The sequence below is a fragment of the Myotis davidii genome, unplaced genomic scaffold, assembly GCF_000327345.1.
Source record: "Myotis davidii unplaced genomic scaffold, ASM32734v1 scaffold1350, whole genome shotgun sequence".
NCBI lineage: Eukaryota > Metazoa > Chordata > Mammalia > Chiroptera > Vespertilionidae > Myotis > Myotis davidii.
In genome coordinates this window covers 83,795-97,780 of record NW_006283656.1, presented here as the reverse complement: position 1 = coordinate 97,780, position 13,986 = coordinate 83,795, and positions in this window count along the sequence as shown.

Sequence of the window (13,986 nt, the reverse complement as noted above, 5' to 3'; positions counted from 1 at the left end):
AAAGCCCTCCTCTTTGATCTTTCCTTTGGATTGAAAAACCTTAGGGATTTGCCAGGAGCTCAAAATAAGTCCATCATTTTAAGTATGGAACCCCTGGTGGAGCCACACTTGGCAGGAGACTGTCTCCAAAGCAGGGGGAATGGCCCGTGGAGCTAAAGGAAGAGGGACAGCTTGTGTTCAGGGCTCTCAGGGTAGTGGAAGGTAGGGGGTGTGACCTGGGTGGCTCAGAGAACCAGAGGCTGTGTCTGGAAATGCCTCTGTGTCCAGCTACCTCTCCGCTCCTGAACCCCCTCTGCATGTTGAGGCCCATCCCCTGCCTCCATTCTGCTCACTAGGCCCCACCCTCTTTCCTTGTCTTCCATCTCTTATCTCTTTCTCTTCTTTCCCTGGTGAGATGTTTCTCTGCACCGTCTCCTAGGATCTAAATTGCTCATTATAGCTCAGCCCTGGTCCCTCCCTCTCCCACCCTTTCCACTTTATCTAGCCCATCCCCACAATGTTCTTCTACTTTGTAATAGCGTCCAGTTTTGTTTTGGTGTTGGTTTTTTTTTTTTTTTACCTGAAATTGGATTCGTAGTCAACAGCCTCCTTAAAACTCTTAATTTTTTATTCAGTTTATTGGGGTGATACTGCTTAACAAAATTATACAAGGTTCAGGTGCACAATTCTACACATCATTTGTACACTGTATTGTGTGTTCACCACCCCAAGTCAAGTCTCTGTCCATCATCATTTATCCCCCCATATATCCTCTCCCACCTCCCTCCATACCCCGTCCCCCAGCAATCACTACACCATTGTCTGTGTCCTTGAGTTTTTTCGTTTTTGCTCAGTTTCTCCAACCCCCCAGCCCTGCCCTCCCCGACAGCTGTCAGCCTGCTCTCTATCTATGGGTCTGTCTCTATTTTGCTTGTTAGTTCATTTTGTTCATTAGATTCCATATATGAGTGAAATCACAGTGTACTGGTCTTTCTCTGACGGGCTTATTTCACTTAGCATAATGTTCTCCAGGTCCATCCGTGCTGTCTCAAAAGGTAAGATTTTCTTCTTTTTTTCTATGGCCGAGAAGTGTTCCCTTATGTAGAGTTTTAGAAATCCAAAGGCTTTTAAAAATCAGTTTTATTTTGCTATATTTTCATATAATAAACTATACTTATTTTATACAGTTTTTTTTGACAAGTGTGTGCAGTCATGTACCCACCACCACTGAGATGTGGATGGAGTATTTGTCACACCAAGTTGCTCCTTCCTGCCCCTTTGTGGTCAGTTCTTCCAATCCTGGCCTTAGGAAACCACTAATCACTTTCTGTCACTGCGGATTAATTGTGCCGATTCTTCACCAATGAAGTAGCAAAAATAATAGTCACCTGAGCTGTTGCCTTGAGATTGATTGGGACTCAGTGGGTATTTCCTAGGAACCTTAAGGATGAAGGAGAGAACTTCCTATGCCCTAAAATAGCCTCTTCTAAGGCCTTTAAATTTTATTTTCCCCCTTTTACTCCATTGATATCCATGTTTGCTGTAACTTAAAAGTTACATTTGAAAGTATTTACCATCCAATAAAAATAATGCTGTTGGACAAGATGCTATCTTTACTCTGTGATTTCCAGCAGGTCCTAACATACTGAGTTTCTCCCCAGAGCAAGGAGCTCTGTTGGCTTGGGGAGCCATCGACAATGTCCTTCCTAACCCATCCTGCCACGGAGCTATCACTCAGGTTCCTGAAACTCTTATTCAGTTGAGTCATGAATGAAGTCTAGTCTAGCAATGTGGGAGGTCCACACAGTCCTTGGGGAGGAATATAGCGTGAGAAAGCTCTCACTGGGCAGTAAGGATAGAAGGCAGGGAGGAACCTCATCTGCAAGCCTTGCATGTCTAGGAGTTACCTCTGCCTGTGGAATTCTTGACTTGGCATTTCTAGAGCCTATAAATATAATTGTTATTGTGGTTCTTAAAATAAGGCCATCTTAATTACATTCCTTATATGTACCAGGCGATGTTCTGGGTGCACAATTCCTTTTTGTATTCAATTTACCCAAAACTATTCTGCATAGTAGTAGCTAATATCTTCATTTTGATGTTGAAGAAACTGAGACACTCCGAGGTAGTTAAGCAAGTTAAACTTGAACAAGGTGCCAGAGCAAGTAGGTGGTAAAATTTGGAACCACAGTCAGGTCGAACTCCAGACTTACCCACTAGCAGCAACTCTGACTTGAGAAACATCTAGCACTTATAAGGTGCAAGTCTGGTGAAATCTTATGTCAGGTTTAGCGGTCTTGACCTTGTGGAATGTGGTGTTTTTGCCTGGAGCCTTTAACAATGCAGTGCTTGTCTGTGTGTGAACGTGTGTTTGTGTGCCCGTATTCGTGTTTATATGTGTGTTCCTATGTATATGTCCGTTTGTGTGTGTGTGTGTGAAGCCTCCCTCCCCTTCATTACCTCCTCCCCCTGCTTTATCTCCCTCTATGGTTTGAACTGGAAATAATGGTTTTCTCTGGAACCTCCAATTTCTGGGGAGGACAAATGGCTTTGAAAGGATTATGGATTGCAGGTAGAGCAGGCAGGAGGGCGGTGCCATTCCTTAATTTGAGAGGCTCTTCCTCTGTTGCAGGCACACAGCATAGAAGTGGGGCCTGGCTTCTGTGGGATGCGGGGGCAAGGGCACAACAAGTCCTTGGTTCTGGGAAGGATCTGGTTCCAAATGGAAGCTGCCTCCTGTCTCCCCAGCAGCCTCCTCCAATCCCCATAGAGGGAAGGCGACTTTTCATTTGGAACAATGCTAATGGAGTCATCCGGGTCAGTGTCTCTGAGATAAAATCTGTCACTCCCTTCTGCAGGCTCATTATTTCTACCTCCAGGCTGCAAGGAGACAGCAGAACACTAGAGGGTAGGGCTGTGTTCTCTCAGGGCTGACTCTCAACACCCCTACACACACACACACACACACACACACACACACACACACACCCCATTGTGATCTTCAAGGTGTGATGAGTTATGGGCAAACCTTTCGTGCTTTTCTGTGTGTGAACGTGTGTTTGTGTGCCCGTATTCGTGTTTATATGTGTGTTCCTATGTATATGTCCGTTTGTGTGTGTGTGTGTGAAGCCTCCCTCCCCTTCATTACCTCCTCCCCCTGCTTTATCTCCCTCTATGGTTTGAACTGGAAATAATGGTTTTCTCTGGAACCTCCAATTTCTGGGGAGGACAAATGGCTTTGATCCTCTAACAGTGGTTCTCAACCTTCTGGCCCTTGAAATACAGTTCCTCATGTTGTGACCCAACCATAGAATTATTTTTGTTGCTACTTCCTAAGTGTAATGTTGCTACTGTTATGAATCGTAATGTAAATATCTGATATGCAGGATGGTCTTAGGTGACCTGTATGAAAGGGTCGTTCAACCGCCAAAGGGGTCGCTACCCACAGGTTGAGAACCGCTGCTCTATAAGAAAAGGATCCCAGGAGGGAAACTGGTGCATGATAAACCATGGATGACACACCCCATTGTGATCTTCAAGGTGTGATGAGTTATGGGCAAACCTTTCGCCTTCAACAAAGAGGATGTCAGTGTTTAAATTCCTTGCATAAATGTTATTGCTTTAAAGCTCTGCTCCCAATGATTCTGTGTTGCCCTTTAACAACCACCACCACAAGAATAAGCTGCATACGGGGGACTCAGACTGGAATTAGAGCCCACACAGTTCTAATTGTTCAGTAATTTAAACAGAAGAGTGGCATTGTGTTGACTTGGCGAATTTAAAGTTATGCTAAAGCAGGATTTTGCCAGCTGGATCCTTGATCTCGTTCAGGAACATACTTGGCTGTGTGCAACAGGGACCACTAATCCAGGAGGTTTGAGAAAAAAGAAAAAAAATTGTGTGTGTGTGTGTGTATATACATATACATATACATATACATACATATATATTTATATATATATATTTTTTTACAAAGGCTTAATTTTCCCAAAGCCTGCACAGAGTCACTAATGGAGGTACTCCAACTTCAGGTTGAGTAGGGATGCTGACATTGTTTCAAGAGTAATAACAGTATGAGCAACTTGTACTTTTGAGAGAAAGGGGAGGATCCACAGGCTCAGCTGTCATTTGGAGGTGAGTGGCCACCCTCAGGAATAACAAAAGCAGAGGCATGCATTCTGGATTTTTCTTCTTCACTATGTGAACACGATGTGGTTCAGTTCTGCACCTTCCTGTCCAATAACCCAGGGAAATATTGACATTTAACTGCCCTGGCCTGCTATGTGTGTGCATGTGTTTTGCAAGCATTGCACCTCAAATACCTACAGGGTTTTCTGGATTCAGGCTCAGTAGGGACTGCAATGAATTGAAGAACAAGAGGGTGATGGTTTATTTTCTACAAGAGGCCCAATGCACGAAATTCGTGCAAGAGTAGGCCTTCCTTTCACCGTCTGCTGGCACTGGCTTCCCTTGCAGCCCTACCTTCATCTGGAAGGTTGTCCAGAAGGATGTCTGGTCTAATTAGCATATTATGCTTTTATTATTATAAATAATAAAAGTCCTCATGACTGATCCTGTGGTTGCTTTAGTGACCACCGTGCCTCCACAACCAGAGCTGAATTTTTTATCACCAGAATCTGGACTCTGTGTGGCCACATCTCCACAATTTTTATTCTGAATTAATAATGTATATTTTCCCAATATTTAAACATAGGCAACTGCCTAACCAACAAGCCAAACCAATGCTGGGCAGACCAGAGGAAATGCCTCAATAAGCCAGACAGGGCTAGTGGACACTAGTTTTGATGCCTGGACTCCAGAGTCTTGGGTCCCCATGATTAGCTCATGAGGTTCTCCCATCTCTCTCTCATGGTTAGGATGTGACTTGCCTCCTCTGCCAGGGGGCTGTTGTAGGTGGTGGGAACACTGCACTTGGCACTGGAATTTCTTTAGGCCAGTGCGGGAAGCCACCGCTTGCCGATACTGTCACAAGAGTGCTCTGAGGAACGCGGAAGGCCGATGGACCTTGCTGTTAGCAGGGCTGACGCTAAGCGCTAAGCACCTATTGTTCGTGTTGAGACAGTGGTGGCTCAAGGCAATTCCCTAACCTGAGGATCCTTCCTGGCACCTTTGACCCGAGTGATCATAGCGTATCCGTTCTGCACCTCAGTTGGCTGTCCTATCCCTGCAATGTGAATGAGTAGTGTTGGCCTGCCCATTTCTTGGTGTGTTTGTCAGGATTTAACACAGTGGAAATGAACATTCAATACTTCGTGAATGTTGAACACTAAAGAGGACAGCAACCTTGGGATGGTGGTTCAAGATCGGGGTTGTGTCCTTCAGAATATATAACTCAGCAGCTGTGAGATCTGGTCAAGTTGTGTGATCCTTCCGGGATTTGGGTTTCTCACCTGTAAAGACCAGGTTTTCTTAGGAGGGACAGTAGAGTGAATAAGAGAAGGCCAACCTGAAATCAAGGTGACACTGTTAGTTATGGTGTGATCTGGGTCAGTTCCGTAATCCTTGCTCCTTGTTGTGGTCTGGCAGCATCAGCAACTCTTGGGTCTTCTTTGAAATGCAGAGTTTCAGGCCCCACCTCGGACCTGCTAAATCAGAAGACATTTCGCAGGTGATCTGGTAGCATGTTAGAGTTTGAGAAGCTTTGACTTAACCTGGGGTTATGCAAAATGTGGTCCTGGACAAGCAACATCACTATATAGGGCCCTGTTAAAATACTGGCTCCTTCCCCCCAACCCCCCTCGCAACTCCAGATCCAGACCCACTGAATAAGCAGTCAGGGATCAGGAAGCTATGGGTTAGCCAAGTCCATGATTCAGGTGACCTCCGTGCACCACTGATTTAACTATTTAAGCTTCAGTTACCTCCTTATTCCCATGTAACTGCAATAAGTATATCGTTAGCTTTAAGGATGGAAAACTATGGTGTGGTAAGTACAATTATCGTAGAGTATAATATAGTTGAATGTGATACAGTAGAATCTAATACACTATAATATATTATAATATGTATATATAGAGAGAAAACAGTCACATAGAATGAACAAAACTTGATAAATAGTGTGCAGTGAAGAGTGAAAAAAGAATTGGAAACAAGGTAATTCATGAGGTTCTGTGTTAGTTATGGTACTTTGGTTTCAAGCCAAAAAAAGGAACCATGGCTAACTTAAGCAAAATGGACTTTATTGTAAGGATATGGGGTAGGTCGTAGAATTAAATTTAAAAGAAAAAAATGAGCCTTCAGAGCTTGGAAAAGGCAACAGGAAGGGAGCTCCAGGGACCTAGGATGGTTATAGAAACTAATGGACAATCTCTCCAGGGCACCTCCCTCAGGATGAGGCATCTCATGCTGCCCTTGGGCCATTCCTCTCAAGATCCCAGTTCTTGGCAAAGAAACTGCCTGGCAGGCTTGGGTTGCCTGGAGGACAGGACACCTGAACTGCTGTGTAGTTGTGGGTGGAGGAGTTTCTCAAAGGAATACACTGTTGTCAAAAAATGTGGGCCTGGTCTTACTGGCGTGGCCCAGTGGTTGAGCCTCAACCCATGAGCCAGAGGTCACTTGTTCTATTCCTAGTCAGGGCACATGCCCGCGTTGTGTGCTCGGACCCCAGTGCGGGGGCGTACAGGAGGCAGCAGGTCAATGATTCTCTCTCGTCACTGATGTTTCTATCTCCCTTTCCCTTCCTCTCTCTGAAATCAATGAAAACATCTTTTGAAAAATGTGGGCGTGGGGGTTGGGCAAGTAAATCCACAGACGCCCACGACAGATATTTCTAGCTCCAGGATTCTGAGTCTCACATTATGCGTGGACCTTGCACCCCGCACTGTGATAGGGAATCCTGAGCCTCACGCTGAAAGACAGGCGCCAGCTTTCAGGAAACCTGGCTGCCTCCTTTCACTGCGCGGCCTTAGGACTTTTCTTTGTATCCAGACCTGAGTGCTTGCTTCTGCCTTGGCGATCAGGAGCTGGGTGTGCCGGGGGTGACGAAGCCTACCTTCATGTAGACACTTGCTCAGGTGCCTCTCTGCTCACGCTAATGCTCCGAAGCTCCCCTGGCTTCTGCCCTCTCCGGAACGAAGCCATGGAGTGTATACAGAATGGGAGAATAAACCTCGGAGCTCCCCCTCCCCAATCCCTACCTCTCCCCTGCCCTCCAGCATTTAATCAGTGATTGTAAAACCATGCTCATGTCTAAAATTTGCCATATTGGCTCCATGCATTGTTTGTTTTTATGAATATTTTGTTCACGTGGGACAAAGAGCCGTGCATGGCTTGAGCTCCAGCTCTGTCTTTTTTTCTTTTTTTCATCTTTTGATTCTACCAGTTAATCACAAAAACGACCCTTCTGTGTGTGGGAGTTTTCCCCGGTGTGTGTCTGTGCCATGGTAACAGTAGCTGGTAATGGTTTGTCTGTGTGGGGAAATTGGCATGAAGGCTGGCTTATTTAATGTGCATGGGAGGGAAGAAGGGATTTTTCAGAACCTTTACAAATGATCGCGCTGATATCTTGAGCATTCTATGGTGCTTTGGGACATTTGCTAATCAAAGCACAGAGACCTGGGGAGGTTGGGAGGTCCAGTGGTTACAGACCCTGTCCATGGAGCAGGCTTGTCCCCGCATTACCCAGGAACTCACCTTTTCACATGTTCTGGGCAACTTGGGGTTTCTTGTACTGCTCTTTATAATGGACACATCAATGATTCCACCTCCAAGTTGTATTTAAAATAGTTAGTAGACCAAGGCCAAGATAGGCAATACCAATTCAAAAATTAATATTGTTTTAGATTTGAAATTGTATGGCATTCTTGTGCTCACTGTAAAAGATGCATTTACTTCTGTAGGAGGAGGAAGACTCTGTTGAGTGCTCTGTTGAGAATAAATATAGTGGTGTCTCCTCTGATGAAAGGGTTTTCATTTTAAAGTCCTTGTGGGAGTTAGAAATTACATGCAATTAAGATTACCCTTGAAAACGTTACATTCCCAATTAAATTCAGTATCTATGGTTTTGTTTATATACTTTTGCAGTAAAATAACATACTGAATATATAATTTTATAGCACATTTTATAAGCTATAGTAATAAAAGTGTCATATGCTAATTAGACCAGACATCCTTCTGGATGTCCTTCCGGACGACCTTCTGGACAAAGCCAGGGCTGCAAGGGAAGCCTGGGTCCCAGGTGCCAGAGGGAAGTGGTGCTGGCAGCCGGGGGAAGGAAGGCCTACTCTTGCATGAATTTCATGCATTGAGCCTCTAGTGTGTAGTATATTTATATATGTGCATATTTATATTTAATGTATATTACATATAACTTACATGTAATATATGAAATACATAATATAATATGTAACATGTAATCCAATATAATAAACGAGTAATATGCAAATAGACTGAACGACAGAACAACCGAACAACCAATCAAAGTGTAATATACTAATGATATGCTAAGACTGCTCAACCACTTGCTATGATGTGCACTGACCACGAGGGGGCAGATGCTCCGACCAGTAGGTTAGCTTGCTGCTGGGGCTGGCCAATCAGGACTGAGCAAGATGGGCCAGACATGCCCTGGAGCCCTCCAGTGGTCCCTCCCTGGCCCGATTGTGCATCAGTGGGGTCCTTCAGCCTGGCCTGTGCCCTCTTGCAATCTGGGACCCCTCAGGGGATGTCAGAGAGCTGGTTTCAGGCCACTCCCTTTGGGTGGGCACCAGATGCAGGTCTCATGGCTGGCAAATGCTGCTGTGGCAGCACGAGCCTCTCCTGATTGGGACTAATTGGACATGAGCCCGCGAAAGGCACAATGGGACTGATATGAGCGCGAGCAGCAGGTAGGAGCTGCAGGTAGCATTGGATTGTGGGTTTCGGCCCAATCCCTGCAGGCCAACCAGAGGGACTCCCCCCCACCCCCACACACACAAATTCATGCACCAGGCCTCTAGTATATTATACTTATGTATTTGCATAACAGTACAAATATTTACAACATATAAATAAAATACATCTAAATAATAAGGCACTATGTTTATAATGCATAATTTTTATATTGTGTATGTATACAAACTACACAAGTCTGTAATTTATATGCGTGTGTATGCAGCATCTATAACTGGATTCATGTTCACAATGTTTTACAGGGTTTTAATTACAGAAGCAAATATGCTTATATTTGAAATCCCAGAAGCCATGGCACCTGTGATTAGCTTCTCTCCACCTCGAGGCCTTGCACAAGGGTACAAAGTGCCTTCTGTTAGCTTCCTTTGGAATTTTCTTGTTTTATCCCTGCATATGGGCATATCACCTGAGCTCAGCATTTGGTATCACTCTGGCTTTTCTGCCCAGTGCTATGAACTTAAACTCTGCATAGGCATAAAGCATGGGTCAGTTTGGAAGTCTGATTACCTACCGATCTCAGTTCTGGACATTAGTATTTGGGAGCACAAGAAGCCCCCATATTTGCCAGTCTGCTAGGATTGCCTTCAGAATGGCAACTGTTTAGCATCCATTCAAAGAAAACCAGTATTTCTAGCAAATGGATGATAATTTAAATCCTGACAATTTACTCTTATTTTAACCATCATAAAAATGCTGGTCTATCTATTATACATGAAAGGGAATATTAGAAGCCAGAGGAGAAACCTGCTGGTATGCACTGCCTTTCAGCCCCGTCACCTTAACTTACAAACAAGTCAGTTCTATACTTATGTCCCTCTGCAAACCGCACATGCCTATTACATATGTCAAATATAATGTAAATCAGCAGTTATCATTGTCCCCACACCATTTTCCCACAGACTGCAGTTCGATTTTCATAAACAGCTGTTTCTCAAAAATGATATTTAGAATTTCCCTCTCGAATGAACTCTGAGTATATTACATGCCATTTCTTCTCATTATCATTATAAAGCAAAAGAGGCTACCCTGTTAACTAAATTCCATCCTGTCCTTCTAGCAGAAGATGATACAATGAGGATATTTTCTGATTCACTGGTAATTTTTTTTCTCTTATTTGTTCCGGATTGACTAAAGAATTGGAATTGGTTTGTGAGTGAGATTCTTGGAACCCATCTTATTATATTGGACTCATCCCTTGCATTTTGGTCATTGAAAAAGGAAGCATTAGGGGGGAGAAAAACCCAGGTCAGGAAATGTAGAAAAACAAGTTGTGTTTGGATGGAAATTTCCACTCGGTTCTCCTTACGACCTGTCTAGAATATTGTAAGGAAAACTTTGCCGACAGCAGAATTAGTGCCTTCCCAAGGTCCCGGATATGCACGGTAGTTCTCCTTATGACAGGACTCCCTTAATTGTCATTTCAGGTTGTCCAGAATGACAGGAGTAAAACAGAAAACAAGAGGTTTGTGTAGAATAAGAGCCGAGTTCATCAGGACTATTAAAAATTCTAATGACACGAAAGCCAATTATTGTGACTTCAGGTGGTTATTCTGAGTGCACTTAGATACGTGACAGCCGCGGTAAACATTTCAGCCCAGACAGCTCCATTAATTAACTACCTCTCAGGAGTCTAAAGTGTTCGGGGCGTACATGCTTCAAGAGCCCCGTGGAATACTCATAAGATACATATTCCAGTCAAGTCCAGACAGGCACTCCAGGTACTTCACAACATTTCCCCATGTACTTGTTTGACATTTCTTTATGAGAGTAAAGCTCAGATTTAAAAATTCTTTACCCCACGCTCCATTTTTTCCTCCTATAGAAAATTTATACAGAAAATTCTATAGCAACTTAAAAATGAAAATAAATGTGTCTGAAGAGGGCAGCCTTTCCACAATTTCTTGGAATTTATTCCACTTAAATACACATTGCCTTGGGTGGTGAATTTTTTTTCCTCTCCTGATTTAATGCTTGTGAATGCTTTGTACACATGCTGGCCTTATATTCCGTTCTCTTAAAAGTAGGCTCAATTCTCCACCTCACCTCCCTCCTCTCATTAAAAAAAAAAAAGTTTTAAATAATGCAGGTGGCAACAAAATTCTTTGAAATAGACGCAGTGGATGAAAGAAGGTGAAGGAATTAGCCAATGAACATATGGGCATCAGCCCTCCCACATTGTAACCAGATTGGATTGCTCTGTTTGGCCAGTAATCCTCAATAATCATAGGACACTAATGAGAAACTTTCGGTTTCTTCTGCTTAAAAGAGAACTCGGACAATGCCTGACACCATCATATATGTTTTACAAGTTTCCAATACACTTTGCCAGAAAACCTTGAGTTTGCTCATTTGGCCAATAAGACCAAATTTGAGTTTTAAGTGTGAAATGTGTTAGTGCCTGGAATTTTCTGGAGGTTATATAACTTAATCCGTAACTTCCTAAATGATGGTTTTCCCTACTGTAATTTCCAAAAGTAACAGCCACTTATGGGATGAGGGTTGGGGAGGTGGAGGACGTAGAAAAATGTGGCAAGGAATCAATTAATCCATTTCCCACAGAACAGATAACGTACACACACTCAAAACAACCAACACTATGTAAGTATTCTATCTTTGGGGCTATCCTATGTAAGGAAAGTCAAGGTATTGCTTAAAGTGTTTACGGACACTTCAAATTCCAAGGCAGTTCCTTGAGGAGTTAGGATCAAATTTTTCACTTAGGCTGATATACACCACAAATTAGCTCACTCATTAGGTAATTCATTATTTCCTCAGGTCACTCATTATTTTTCCCGGAATGTTGTATGGAAGCTCCAATCCCTGAGATGTTAATAGATGTTCAGTAAGAAAACAGGTTAAGAGAGAATGAAAGGAGGAGGAGAATTGTGGGGGATGGGAGCGGGGGCAAATAAATCCTTCCAGTTATTCTGGAACAATAACTTTGGGAAACAGAATTGAACAAATTGACCCAAGGATGGGTCTTTGTAGCTGAAATTCTCAATGCCTTTATATGCCAGTGTTCAGTGATTAGAGAGGGGTTAGAGCACTGTCCTATGTGTTTCTATTCCTGCTTTTCTGGTACTTAAACATCCCAGTGAGAGATAAAAACAATGTACAAACTCCAGCCTCTACTCTGGCCCAAGCCTGTCTTTGCAAATAAGGTTTTTTGTTTGTTGGTTTGGTTTTTTTTTTTTTTGTTTTTTTTTTTTTGGTTATTTTTATTGGAACACAGCCACAGCCAATTCTTCATATATTGTCTCTGGCCGCCTTCATACTACCGGGGCAGATTTGAATAGCAGTCAAAAAGACCATATAGCCACAGAGCCTAAGATATTCACTGTAAGGCCCATGTAGAAAAATTTTGCTGACTTCTGGGTTGGGTTGAATCACTTGGGAAATGAGCATTTCCCCAAATGAACTAGGGACCATTTTTCAGTAGTAGTTCCTTCTGTGAGCCCTGTTTCTGCACAGCACAGATTGGGGAACAGAGTCAGCTCACGCTTTCCCTATGAGTGTGTGCTCCCCTCCCCTCAGGACCCTGAAAGCCTAACCCCCTACCCTGCCCTGTTAGGCAGCTGCTAGTGGAGGATTTCTGTTTCCCTGAGACATAGAGCGGCAGATCCAGCCCAATAGCTAAAGTGAATCAGTTTGTTTTTTAGATGATATAGGAAGATCAAGTTGAGTTTCAGAGAGAGAAAGCTGCATGATAACAGGAAGCTTCTCATTTATTTACAGAGCATCTTGTTCGTTGTTTTTAGTCTTTTGCAGGGAGGGAGGTGGAGGTTATCTTGTGCTCATGTCTTCAGGGACTTCGAGTCTCTCTCCTTGAAGAAAGTGACTGCGAGACCTGTTAAATAACAATGTGAAAATTCAGGGACTGATTATTTTTTTTTAAAAAAGAAAGACCCAAAGGAGGAAAAATCCTGAAACTTTTTGTCCCTATAATTCAGGAGGTTAATGTATTCCTGTGCCTGAGGTACGACTCACAGGACACTATATGCTTTCTACAGACTTTTATTGGTATTATAGTAAGAGGTGAATAGTTTTCCTGCCAATAAGGTGAATTAGTTATCTATTGCTGTGTAACAAATGACCCCCAAATTTAGCGGTCAGAAGACAAACACTGATTATCTTGTACAGTGTGTTGCCGAGGGTAGGAGCTTTGTGATCAGACTGGCTGGGTGGTTCTGGGTCAGGGTTTCTCTCTCTCTCTCTTTTTAAAATATATATTTTATTGATTTTTTACAGAGAGGAAGGGAGAGGGATAGAGAGTTAGAAACATTGCTGAGAGAGAAACATTGATCAGCTGCCTCCTGCACATCTCCCACTGGGGATGTGCCCACAACCCAGGTACATGCCCTTGACCGGAATCGAACCTGGAACCCTTCAGTCCGCAGGCCGACGCTCTATGCACTGAGCCAAACCCGTTTCGGCCAGGGTTTCTCTTAAAGTTTCAGTCAAGCCATTGCTAAGGCTGCAATCTCTGAAGATTAGACTGGGGTTGAACTTTCAAGTTCGTTCACATAGATATTTGCAGGAGGTTCCTGTTCCTCACCAGGTGGGACACTCCATAGTGTGGCTCATGAGATAATTCCTCCCAGAGTAAGTGACCCAAGTGCAAGAGAGCATGGCCAAGATTATAACCTAATTGAGGAAGTGACCAATCATTATTTCTATATTCTATTGCTCAACCATACCAACCCTGTACATCGCCAAGGTCAATACCAAGAAACAGAGGTCCTATGAGGCCACCTTGGAGCCTAGAGACCACATTGTATTTATTTAAAATATGTTTTGGTGAAATCTCTAATGCACTCCCTCCTTTCCCCTGGCCTTGGAAACTCAAAGCCCAAGGCCCGAAAGTTAAGTCTAAAATCAATTCTGCACACACAACATCATTCCTTGCCCACAGAGCACCATTTTGTAAATGAGAATAAACTACTCTCTCTAAGACATTTGTCAGAAAATTATATCAATTTTGTTACAGCAGGGCACTTTACAACTTCTGCTGGAAAAGGGTTGCAATATACTGGTGTATGATTTTGTTGTGCTGTGAATGGCTCCCTCATGCAGGGCACAACCTGCACAGACTCATAT